The sequence below is a fragment of the Lepisosteus oculatus genome, chromosome 14 (assembly GCF_040954835.1).
Source record: "Lepisosteus oculatus isolate fLepOcu1 chromosome 14, fLepOcu1.hap2, whole genome shotgun sequence".
Classification (NCBI taxonomy): Eukaryota; Metazoa; Chordata; class Actinopteri; order Semionotiformes; family Lepisosteidae; genus Lepisosteus; species Lepisosteus oculatus.
In genome coordinates, this window is record NC_090709.1 from 43,338,885 (window position 1) to 43,352,367 (window position 13,483).

General features: G+C 46.0%; 1 non-coding gene and 1 pseudogene across 1 annotated transcript; one reads left to right on the forward strand and one right to left on the reverse strand.

Annotated features, from left to right (window-relative positions):
* The first annotated feature begins 5,746 nt into the window (after positions 1–5,746).
* On the forward strand, positions 5,747–5,865 carry LOC138218976 (5S ribosomal RNA; annotated as a pseudogene).
* A 624-nt stretch (positions 5,866–6,489) lies between these two features.
* On the reverse strand, positions 6,490–6,658 carry LOC138243703 (U1 spliceosomal RNA). Its single transcript, XR_011192333.1, has one exon. It is a non-coding gene; the product is annotated as a U1 spliceosomal RNA (small nuclear RNA).
* Between the last annotated feature and the right edge of the window lie 6,825 nt (positions 6,659–13,483).

The following is a 13,483-nucleotide window of genomic DNA, read 5'->3' on the forward strand; positions in this document are numbered from 1 at the left end:
TGCATTTGGTTTGAAGGCGTTCTGTGCTTCCGTTGCGAAGATATGGACAAAATAATATTCGTGATTGGTCAAAAAAATGTCATATAAACGAAAAAGTACAGGCTGAGAAAGCATTCACAATGTATTTTATACACCAAGCAAGTATTCTCGCGATTCTAAGAGGTTTCATGTAAACGCTACAGGCGTGCCAAAATCGTTTTCGAACTTCAAGCTAACTTTACCACGGGAAAATGTCATATAAACGAAAAAGTAAAGGCTGAGAAAGCATTGACCATGTATTTTATACACAAAGCAAGTATTCTCGCGATTCTAAGAGGTTTCGTGTAAACGCTACAGGCGTGCCAAAATCGTTTTCGAACTTCAAGGTAACTTTACCCCAGTCTGGTACCGTAGGTCACGTAGCTGAAAATCCCAGTCATGTTTTTTTTCCTATCTTGTGGTACATAACGTACCATTTCGGACTATCACAAAGGGCTTGAGATTTCGTTAAATGCATGTATTAATTTCCTTTCTGGAAAACTTGTATTTAAAGAAATTCACACAGCTTGCGAGAAATGAAAATCAATTCTTGATTATCAGTGCAGAAGAAATATTACCAGCTGGCAAAAAAAAGATTTTTTTTTAACCGAAATGTTGTGATGTGAGACACGGACCCACCATTCCATCTGTGTCGCTCATTCGATTCCATAACTGAAAGGTTGGTGGTTCGAATCCACCCAGGGACGTGTTTCTTTTGCGATGTAAACATTGTCTTCGAAAAGGTCGATTGGATTTCTCAGCGAAACCTTAACCATTTTAATTTTTGCAGGAAATGCGAGAGCTTAACACGTGTCAGAATCACCGGGAAATGTCCAATTACTGTATGCCCAACATCGCAACTCCCCAGAAAACCAAATTCACCCAAGAAAAAGTCGAGTCGTCATTTATACCCCCGTTGCATCCTCTGCTGAAATATTTTAAAAATACAATGCAGACTTGTTTAAGAACTTGCAAGCTTTGTTACATTAGCACCGTGCATTTGGACTTCGATATTTTGACACATTTACTTTAATTTTAAACATAAATACTGTACAATCTATTGTAGTTTTGTTGTACTATTAAAATATGTTAGCTGAGGATGCAAAGGGGTGAAAGGGAAAGGTCAGAGGGTGTAGTAACACCAAGGTTAGGATTGGTGGAGGTGATAAGGGTGTTGATGGTTTTTCTCTGTAGAGGATTTTGAGTTTTTTTTCCTTCTCTGAAGTGAGAAACTGGAAGAGTTGGGAGTTGAGGGATCTGATAAGGTTAGTTATGGAAGGAAGTTGATGTGGAGCTTTTAACCGTAAAAACTCCTTAATGTCTTTGATGTTGTCATCAGCGATAAACTGCATTCAGCAAAGATAAAAAGAAAGTTATCTTTGCTTACTGCCCTGTCTTTCTCACACCTGAAGAAGACTCCACAGCCGAAACATTGTGATTCTTTTCTTCTCTTTTCAGCAGGAATAGTCCTTTACTTGTTCCTTTGCAGCCTACGCATGCTGACGCAGCTACTCACCTGATATCTAACATTCTATAATCACAACTATGAATGTCCACTTTGGGTATTTTTTCCATGCTTATTTATTATTATTATTTATTCTGTCATTGAAGCATATTTTATGTCATACTGAAGTGTCATAATCACTGAAAAAATATTTTTTTTCATTTAGAAAGTAAGAAAATTATAAATCACTAGGAATTGCATTTAGCCTGTTCTGATCTAGAATTCTATATACTTTAACATGCCATGTTCACAATGTCACAACTCAGAAATGAAACAGTGAAGTGTTGTAATTACAAATGTACATAGCGTCGGGACATTGAGATGTTTTAGTAATGTTGAAGGAGGGACATGCAATGTTCACAGGGTCAAATTTATAAAACGCTACAGTAAAATTTATTGTATTTCGGGATTATGAGAGCCTGTTACATTGTGTCTCACACCTCAGTGTCAGAATTTTGAGACATTTTTATAACCAGGGGTAGGTTCATAGCAATAAGCAGAAAGTGCGATCATCCTTTGCTCATCCTCGGTTAACCATATATTCTCATATGCCATGTTCTGAATGTCCCATTTAAAAATGCTATATTAAAATTAAGACTTTTTTATGATCAGAAGGCAAGGTTGTGGTAAATATGCATAAAGTGAAAGTGAACTTATGTTTTGCCTTTGTCTTGTTATTGTGAGTTTTGAAAATTGGTTTTCGATTTTCTGAAATGTGTTTCACACAAAAATGCAATTTGGATAGTCACTACTTATATATTCCCCTTTACTGAGGATATGTACAGTAATCCATCCCGATTAGTACTTTTAAAAATTACTGTAGAGAGCCATCAGAAAGGGAATGAAAACTTGCATTAAACAAAATCAAGCTGCATGTAATCATCCATAGTGATACATTTTGTAAGACAAGACAGGAAGAAAGACACTGCTGGGATTTGAACGCAGAATCTCCTGTTTAATAGGAAAACACTTTAACCAAATCAGCCAAGATGCTGTCAGAGTATTAACATCATGTCTGCATCAGTGATTACAGCTGACAATCACTGGAGGACAGTGAAGTCAGCCTGCATAATGAGGGGGAAGAGACTGACCTCTGTGATGCACTATAGAGTTACACTAACCTTCTATCCAACTGTTCTATGCTGCATTCTATCCTAGTGGTAAATATTGGTTTCCGTGCGTGTAATATTCCTTTTTTTGTCAAATATTTTCAAGCACAAATTTTGCTGTTGAAAATAAGCCTTGTGGTTTTCAATGTTGTGATCCTTTTCCCCCAGTGTCACCCAAATTGATACACTGTGCTTTGGCAATTCTTCAGGCGATATTGTTTAGAGGAGCTCAGTTGAATTAGTTTGCGTATATAAAGTATTTCTTTTCCCTTTAATCCTTTAAAACATATTACATTTTCAAAACATTGTATCTTTCTTCCTACTAATTGTAGCGGCAATGCTTGTTAATAAGACAGAATTAAGTGTTGCTGTGCTTTCCCAAATGAGGCCCCATCTCTCTCTTCATCTCTGTGGTGCAGCCACAGAGAAGCTATTCAGGCAGGCTGATTTAAAGATGTTTTCTTTTGATAAGGGACAGCTCCCAAATGGGAATGCATTTAGCTTAGCCTGGCTATCATGATCAATGGACATCCATTGGCGCCTATCTGTCTAGGGAGTGCCAGATGGACATCTGGACTGCATTCCTAAGTGTCAGGAGTAAGTGACTCATATCTCACCTTGATCAACCAATCAGGGACTGGTAGGGCAGAGTAACCCACGTGGGTCTCTGATGCCCATGAAACTTTCATCCAATAAACGAGCTGAAGTTCCTCCGTGTAAAAACAGGCAACACAAAGCTCCAAGACTATTCTAAAGGGAATTCAAAGGAGAATTCCAGGGCTGTGAGATAATTCCAGGGCGGGACGGCCTAGGAGCAGAAAGGCTCCCAAGGGCAGAACATTCTCGCAGCGCGCCTCCTGACCATCCTGAGACTCAGCCTGGACAACCACGGAACGGCCAGTGTGTCCGAGTGCCAGAACTTTGCTTTGTTCTAAGTGTCGAGAGCGGAGGTAGCCAGAGAGTAACCAAAGGATCCACCCGAGGTTAGCACCAGCAGCAAGCCTCGTGAACAGGTCGGAACTGTGGACAGCTGAATCACTATTCAGAACTTTCGCTTCATCAGGAACGAACTGGTCTTCTTCCTGACCTGCTGGGACCCACAGTCATCTTTTCTCCTGTGCACAAACTTCCCTAGTTTCAGCCAAAACTAAATAGCCGGTCTTCAGAGAGCATCAGGAGCGCAACGTCTCAAGCCACACAGCACAGCCATGCACGGAGCCATTGAGCCCGCAAGAGACCTAAATCCCCAGAGATTGGATGAGTATTCCACTTCACTGCATTACTGCTCGAGAATTCAATTGTTATCCCAACCAGTTGATATCAATCTAATTCCTAAGAGTTATGTTCTTGTTTTGAGTATCTAATGTAGAAGTTTTAAACAAGTTCAATTACGATTCTAAATGAATGATATACTGAACGTATGTCCTCTTGATATGTGTAACTGTAACTGAATGAATATATATCTTTTGTATTCTGATAACCTTTACGATAAGATCTGTTAGGTTTACATGCATATTCCATATATTGATAAATGTATCCTCGTGTATTAGTACCTGTGTGTGCGTTTTTTGAGTTATATCGCATGGTTGGATTCTAAGACCATTAAAAGAATCAATTTTGTGATTTACTGCCACAATTAATAATTGTCCCAGTAAATGCCCAAACCCCTACAGAACTGGTGCCTCGTGAGAGCACACTACAACAGTGTGTGATCTCCTGTCCCAGCCTGAGGAGCAGACAGCGAGCCTGTCTCTCAATAATAATAATACAGTGTGTCATTTCCTGCCCCAACCAGAGGAACAGACAGTGAGCATGTCTCTCAACAATAATATGAATAAACTGTGTGATCTCCTGTCCCAGCCTGAGGAACAGTCAGCCCGTCTCTCAATAATAATCCTAATAATAATAAGTTTTCCTATCAGTTTTCCTACTTAAGCACATGTCTTTCCCTACCTCCTTGCTCAGTATTGGTTTCCCTTTCGAGCTTCCTGGTTGCCCTACTCCTTCTTCTACCTAGTGTTCTTCTTGGCTTTCGGTTTACGGTTTTCCCCCTTTTGACTACAGCTTTTCGGATCACGGCTTGGCTTCGTTACTCACGCTCTGTTTTGGATCTCTGGCTACCCCTGGACTATCGGATTGCTCTATTGTCTACGATTTCGGATCACGCTTTGACTTCGGTAACTCGTTCCCTTTTGGATCTCTGGCTTCCCCTGGACTCTCGGCTCGTTCCTTCGACTACGGCTTTCTTTGGATCACGGCTTGGCTTTGTCAGCTCCTGCAAGTGGGTTCTCTCACTGGTTTCGGTTTCTCTTACCGAATCCGTAACATATACGGTGTGTGATCTCCTGTCCCAACCTGAGGATCAGACAGGAGTGAGCCAGTCTCTCAATAATAATAATACAGTGTGTGACTTCCTTTCCCAGCCTGAGGAGCAGACAGCGAGCCTGTCTCTCAATAATAATAATACAGTGTGTCATTTCCTGTCCCAGCCTGAGGAACAGACAGTGATCCTGTCTCTCAATAATAATAGAACAGTGTGTGATCTCAAGTCCCAGCCAGAGGAACAGACAGTGAGCCTGTATCTCAATAATAATAATAATAATACAGTGTGTGATCTCCTGTCCCAGCCTGGGGAACACTGAGCCTGTCTCTCAAAACTAATAATACAGTGTGTCATTTCCTGCCCCCGCCAGAGGAATAGACAGTGAGCATGTCTCTCAACAATAATATTAATAAACTATGTGATCTCCTGTCCCAGCATGAGGAACAGACAGTGAGCTTGTCTCTCAATAATAATACAGTGTGTGATCTTCTGTCCCAGTCTGGGGAATAGAAAGTGAGCCTGTCTCTCAGTAATAATAATATAGTATGTGATCCACTGTCCCAGCCTGAGGAACAGACAGGAGTGAGCCCGTCTCTCAATATTAATACAGTGTGTGATCTCTTGTCCCAACCTGAGGAACAGACAGGAGTGAGCCAGTCTCTCAATAATAATAAAGCAGATTATGATCTCCTGTCCCAGCCTGAGGAACAGACAGTGAGCCTGTCTCTCAATAATAATAATACAGTGTGTGACCTCCTCTCCCAGTCAGGTGAGTCAGGCGCCATGGCTTTTGATTATGGCCACACCACCCTTAATGTGCCCGATCTTGTCTGATCTCAGAAGCTAAGCATGGTTGGGCCTGGTTAGTACTTGGGTGAGAGACCACCTGGGAATACCAGGTGCTGCAAGCTCTTACTCTCTCGGCCAGCAGAGGTCGCCGTTGGTGCCGTAGACTTTGGGAGGAAAATTTGGAGGATGGAAAGGTGATCTATAGCCTCATCTCTAGAGGTGTTTTGTTGCTATGGCATGTGTGTGACCCATATAAAAAAAAAACCCGTTTGTAAAACGAATATCGAAGCTGCCTCTAAATCTGCAACTGAAGATGAGTCGATAAACCACTTGTTTTTCGTATAACTATGCATATATTCATTTATTACTGATTTAATTCATTGAGCACGGATACAATAGAGGTACAGCCATTCACTGTTTGACATGTCTGCACTGGTACAGAACCTAGCAATCAGAAAACGGGTGAAACCGTCTTGAGAATTAGCATACAGTACCGAGGCCCCCATGACCAAATAAAGGCTAACCTCGATAATCAGCCTAAATAATGCAGACTACAGCAAAACGACTGACTTTGAAAAGGGAACGAATGTCCGGAAGGAGTAGTGTAACAAGCTTGAAATGCTTCTCCGGACCTCTAACTAAAAGAAACCGGGAACCAGCAGTGGCATCGACTCCTTTCGAACTGGGATCCTATCGCAGCTCGTAGTGTTGTAACTCTTCCGTAACTTATATTGGACCAAGCACATCAGGGGAGAGCGCGTACGCAGTCCCCCACTACCAAAAATTATGCAGTCGAGATTCCCACATTTGGGGAATTTGCAGGTGTCAGCACAGCCGGAGTGCAATGGCCGAGCCTCGCTCTGGGTGAACCGATTTCGATTTTTAAGAACTTTATTTTCTTTTCACAAAAAATTACAGGAAATCACAAATCAGAAAGCTTTACATTAATATACATACTTAAAACAGTATATATGATCACATCTCATTACATTTTGACACGGTAACAGTTACATAGCAACAATTTTCTTTTTTTCTGGTGCAAATCACATTCTTTATTTAAACATGATAATGTTTTTCACAGTTTCTTGAGATACTGTCCAATGCCCTCTATTTCCCACAGATTTTCTGCTTCCTCCCTCCCTTCTCTCCACAGATCTCTGAGGTAATAGTTCTCTCGGGTGATGAACAGGGCCAGGCTACCTGCTGCCTTGACTGGGACCTCGATGCCTTTGAACAGCCCCATGTTCCTCACTCTCCACAGGGCGTCTTTCCCACTGTTCACCACGGCCCAGATCCTGTCAAACACGTCAGGAGGAAGTTTGACAGGAGAGATGCCGTATATGATGAAAGCAGCGGTCAGGGTAAATTGGGGCGAGAGAGCCTGCAACCAATCTTCAAACTGTGCCCAGAAGGCCTTAGCAAAAAAGCAGGACCACAGGAGATGGGTCACAGTCTCCTCCTCGCTGCAGCCCACCCTAACGCAGCGAGGGCTGGGGGTGAGGCCCCTACGGTACAAGAAAGTTCGTACCGGTAAGCACTGGTGGACGACACTCCAGGCTAAATCTCTGTGAATGTTGCACAGAAATTTAGAGGATGTGTGTTTCCACACCTTCCTTGTTTGGGCTGATGTTAAAATGCCCACAGGGGTCTGCCTATTGTTCTGGGGTGCTACGAAATCTTCCAGTTTTTGGACGCTGACATCTCGGAGGGGAATATGGCCAATTGGGTGAGATCTTAGAAAACTTTTAACTGTCCCATAAATTGCAGGGCATGTGTCAGAGAGTGGGACGTCCAGCTTGGGTCTGACACCCCACACTCTGAACACCTCCCTACCTACCCAGAGCCTGGAAAAATAAGTCCAGGTACGCGCTGCAGGTGCTGTTGCAAAGCCTCTCAGCACAGAGGCCAGGAAAATGCACAGCAGCTTCGTAGCAATATCTGGGACAGACTTCCCCCCTGAGGGTAGCGGCCTGTACATTATTTCCCTTCTGAGTCTTTCCTGCTTCCCACCCCATAGAAATTGAAACATCAATCTCCTCAGCACCGCCGCAACACGGTGTGGGATTGGGAAGGTAGAAGCCAGAAAATTCAAGACAGGCAAGAGCTCGGCTTTGATGACCAGCACCTTCCCTGTCATGGTGAGGTCTCGGTCCTTCCATTGCATCAGTTTTTTGTTTAAGATTGGCAATTTGTTCTGCCAATTTACTGTTCCCATCTCTTCTCCAAAATACACCCCCAGGACCTTAATTCTCTTCTCTTGCAGCCTGAGATCATGTCCTTCTTTTGGCTCCCTCCAGTTCTGATAAAAAATCTCACTCTTAGATGTGTTAATTTTTGCGGAGGAAGCCAAAGAGAACCGATCACAGCACTGCAGAGCTCTGCTAATTGAGGCATTGTCAGAGAGGAGCAGGGTGACGTCATCCATGTATAGAGACGTCTTTACCTCTCCTCCCCCACTTCCAGGCACTGGTATCCCATTAATGGCCTGATCCTGGCGCAAGGCACAGGCTAAGGGCTCCATAGCCAAAACGAATAACAAGGGGGATAATGGGCAGCCCTGCCTCACCCCTGAACAGACTTCAAAGGTGCGTGATCTATTGCCATTAACCATGACTCTGCTGTTGCTACCTGTGTACAGCAGGTTAATCCACTTTCTCATGATGGGGCCAAACTTCATGTGCTCAAGTACCGATGTTAAGTACTGCCGGTTTAGGCGGTCAAAGGCCTTTTCTAGGTCTACACCTAAAATGCACAGAGGGAGGGAGCGATCCTCAGAGTACAGACAGACATCCCTCAACAAGGCCAGGTTGTCGCTCATCAGGCGTCCTGCTATCCCACAAGTCTGTTCTTTCCCTACCAGTGAGGCCACTACATTTTGTAGGCGCAGGAAAAGGGCTTTGGACAGGATCTTAGTGTCCACGCCTAACAGGCTGAGGGGTCTCCAGTTCTTTATGTCATTTTTTGCTCCTTTCTTAAACAAGAGAGAGATAGTGCCTTCTCTTAAGGAGTCAGGCAGCAATTCTGTCTTGTAGCTTTCCTCGAATAGGAGCAGTAGCGGATCCTGAAGCAGATCCCAAAAGGTGCAATAAAATTCTTTAGGGAGCCCGTCAGCACCCGGAGTTTTCCCCTTCTGTAAGCTCTCCATAGCCTGTCTCAGCTCTTCTACTGTCAAATCCCTCTCAAGTACTTCCCTATCTTCTTCACTCAAAATGTTTTCTAGCTTTGAGGTAAAAAAATGAATATCTTCTTCCTTTACCTCTGTAGAGCTGTACAGTCTTGAGTAGAAGGCCTCGGTGCAGGAGAGGATAGCACTCGGCTCTGTTCTCTCTCGTCCCTCCTCATCAACTACACTTTCCATGACAGTCTTGGAGCCTACCACTTTCCTGAAAAAGAAGCGAGTACACTTCTCATTTTCTTCCAAGAACTGCACTCTGCTTCTTAACAGCACTCCTCGACTACTTTCTTCGGCTATGCTCCGGATGTCCTTTTTTAAAAGGGCGATATCCTCGAGCACATCGAAGCCACTGTGCAGCATCGTGTAGAGACGCTGCAGCTGCCTCTGTTTCCTGGCTAGCACTCCTCTCCGTCTGGCAGCAGCCTTCCTTCCCTCAGCCATGAAAAAGGCCTTTGTCCTCACCTTCACCTCCTCCCACCACTCTCCTACTGACCCGTACAGACACTGCAAGGACAGCCACTGTGATAGTTTCTCCTTGTAGCGGGATACTACCCCCTCGTTCTCTAGCAGCTTTGTGTTGAGTTTCCAGAGGCCTGGGCCAAAGACAGTCCCGCCCTGGAGTTCCACTCTACACCCTAAAGCCTGATGATCTGAGAAGAAGACAGGCTGAAGAGTGACCCCAACAACTTTCACTCTCTCTGAGACAAAGCAATAGTCAATTCTGGAGCTGCTATTCCTCCCTGACCATGTATATCCTGCTGTTGTGGGATATATACATCTATATGTGTCTGAGAGTTTAAAGTCTTGAACTAAGTTTTGCAGGGCCAGTGAGCTGGAATCCAATTTTATCGGCGAGCTAGACTGCCTGTCTGTGTGCTCTAAGATACAATTAAAATCCCCTCCCACTATCACGTCTGTGCTGCATAACAATAGGGGGGAGAGTGCCTTGAGTAGCTCCACCCTTCCTCCTACGTCAGTAGGGCAATACACATTGATTAGCCGCAGGTTAACGGTCCCCCATTCCACATCCACACACAGCAACCTGCCATCTATGACCCTCTGAATACTTTTCAATTTGAATGCCCATCCTTTGAAAAGAATGGCCACGCCAGAGGCTCTGTTGTTATTGTCCCCTGACCAAACAGAAGGCCCTTTATCCCACCTATCTTCAAAACTTTTATACCTCTCTTGATAGGCTAAAGCACACTCCTGCAACATCAACACATCTCCCTCTCTCTGCTGGAGGTAATCAAAGACAGACTGGCATTTAACTCTGTCATTGATACCTCTTGTGTTAAGAGAAATTATGTTAAGAGCCATATTACATAAGAAAGTGGAACCAGTCTTTACAAAACACATTTCTCTTCGGTCACACCTGTTACCTTTTTCTTTTTCTTTTTCTTCTTACCAATTTCCTGCCAGCCATCCTCTGAATGAGCCTTCATCAGGGTGGCAGCAGTAAAAGCGTTCACAGAGTCCATTTCAAGGAAGGGGGTAGAGGGAGGGGTGGAGAGGTTCCAGCTGTCCCCATCGCCATGCTCTCCTTCCTCCTCGCTCGGGGAGAAAACAGAGTCATTTTTTCTTTTCCTCAAGTCCAGCTCCTGGGAGCACTGAGGGGAAAGGGGTGCAGCCGATGCACCAGTCTCCTCTTCCCCCTCACCCACCAGCTGCTGCAGATCCTCCGTGATGGACTGGATGGAGGAGAGGAGGGCATCTGTAGCACTTGCAGAGTCTGAGAAAAGCAGCTCCGCTGAATCCTGGGTATCCTCGCTGGACCCGCTCCACCGGGGGGCCCCACACTGGCCCTCGTTCTGAGGAGCAGGAGTGGGGGAGGGGTCCTCGCTGTTCTCGGGGGTTTTCAAACCCTCGTGCTTGTCTGGTGCAGTCTGCGGTTGTGGGGGCGTAGTGGATTTCTCTTCCACCAGCCCCGGAGCCACAGCAGGACTGATCCTGGCTGGAGGCTGAGAGTCTTTGTCCAACAAGGGTTCTTTGTTTGACTTGTTGTTTGCTTTGGATTTTCGGGCCGGTTTGGCTGAAACAAGCACTGCCTCATCCTTTCTCATTTTGAGTTTATTGGCGTAGGCGTGAGGGCAGTTCTTAAAAACGTGTCCTTCCGAGCCACATAAATTGCACTTTGGCAGCATTGAACAGTCAGAGGCTAAATGTCCCTGTTTGCCACAGGTCTTGCAGCATTTCACAGTGCAGGACGATGCCAGGTGTCCCACAGCACCACAGCGCCGACACACCTTTGGTTGTCCCACATAAAACACATAGCCATTGCAGGCGCCCTGCCGGATTGTAGAGGGCAGGTGCCTTAAGCCTCCATTTACGCTGTCCGGTAGCAAGCGAACCTCGAATTTCCTTGCTCCTGTTTTTATACCATCAACATCTCTAACCTCAGTTCCATGGTGGACGGTGCAGTACTGGTTAAGCCAGGTGTGAATGTCCTCCGTCTTTGCCAGTTCCGAGAACATAACAACATGCACCGTTTTCCTCTCTCTCTGTGTCAGAGGCTGCAAGTTGATCTTCTCAAGTGCAGGAACTTTGCCTCTTTTTGCCTCAAACACATCCACGCATTGTTCAAACAGAGGATAGGTAGCAAATACAACCTCAAATGCTTTCTGACCTGGGAGAGCGAAGATGAAATCCAAGTGCCGAGGTTCAAAGCCAAGTTCCTTCTGTAACACTTTTCTGCTGAACTGCATACGATCCATGAAGAGGTCATCCAAGAGCTCAAAACGTACAGCATTCTTACGGGATCCAAAGGTTGCCATTTCAAAAACCGCAAATCGAACACTGCTTCCAACAAAAGAAAAACAATCCAACTACTCCACCTACAGGCTGATCAAGGTATCTCCCCTGCCAGGTAAGTATGAGCTGTACAAGCCCCTGCAAGTGGCCCGCACCCACAGCACAAAGCGCGCAGCCTAGGCCAGCTCCTCACCCCGCACACCACCGCCTCCTGCTGGGCCCACTCTTTCGCACACTCACACGCCACACTAACACTCAAAAGGGTGGGCAAAACGAGAAAACGAGCGCGCCATTTCCTACACATCTGCAGTCGCCAATGCGCATTCGAAGCATGTCCAGGGACGCAATTCGGCCTCATTTGCATAACACCAGACCGTCAGATCGCTACGCAAGCTTGCGTCGTGCGCCTGCCACACACCGAACAAACACCGGAGCCTTTTCAGCAATTTCCAAAAAAAGGGCCTGCTCGCCTGCCCACAAGACTCCGTCTCTTACCCGCTCTCCAGAGCCTGCTGCCTTCTGTGCTGTTCTCTCGGCACCGCTGCAGCGCACACAACTCCTGCAGAGCGGGGAGAAAGTTTCCACGCTCCGCCACAGGGAAGGCTCGCTCCGTGCGCACACGTCCTTTCAATGCTAGTTCAACAAGTGCTCCGCATTAGTAGCGTCGGGGCTCCGGCGTGTCGCACCTCACCTCACCTCGCACAGCCCCCTCCTTGAATGTCTGGCGCTGGGCATGCCCCGCTCTCCTCCACCTTATCTTATGGCGTGTGACCACCGACAATGGCCACAATGCCCGGGAATGGCACCTGTAAAGTGTTAACTGGGGCACAGGAACAGCCCGTCTCGTCTCGGGGACCGGCTTCAAAGACACAGCGGGGCGGGGGAAGTAGACGACACGACACATGCAGGTACATTCAGCTCCGGCGGGAACGAGTCATTTATCGGTCTTTTCAAGTGCTGGGAGCCAAGTAATCCTTTGCTTGTATCGTTGCTCCTGCAAGAGGTGTGACTGGGACAAGTAGGGAGTGCTCACCCTGCGGTCTGTGTGGCTTTCTTATGCCCCAGCATCCTGATGGCGACACTCAGAACGGGTGACTGAAATCCATGTGAGGTAAACTTTCCGGTGTGTGTACTGCAGCTGGGCTCGCTGGCGTAATTGGTAGTGCGTCAGTCTTATCATCTGAAGGGCCTGAGTTTGATCCTCACACGGGGCAGGGCTGCTTCCTCTCTTGCTCTTTTCAAACACTTGCGGCAACTGTTCGCTCATAACCACGTCTGGAATGTGTGACCTTTACATGGGCGAGAAGCAACGCCGCATCCCTTTTCTAAAGAACATTCACATTCAGAAATAAGTCACGAAATTTGCCATTACTTTCGCTCGCGCTGCTGTCATTCTGCCCATGTTGCCAAAGAAAGATTCACTCAGCGTCAACATGACAGAACAGCGATCACTTGAAAACAATGTTCCACACACCGTAAGCAAGAACTTCAGTGTTTGCAGTCACCCGATATGCCGATAGTCAAAGGAGCGCAAAACACGAAGCGTCAAAAGACAAGATGAGTTGATGGAAAGAGCGTTGAATTGATGAGCACAAAAGTTCAGCTCGTACAATAGGCAACGAAGGTCCCAGCGTCGTCATCGTACTTGAAAGGACTGCCTTGCAGACCAAGGGCAGTGGGCGGTGCCCGGTAAGAGGGGCAGAGGCGGTAAGACATGATGCCGAGAAGCATGAGGTGAGGGGTATTAGCTCAAATGGTAGAGTGCTCGCTTAGCATGCGAGAAGTAGTGGGATCGATGTCTGCATCCTCCAGGG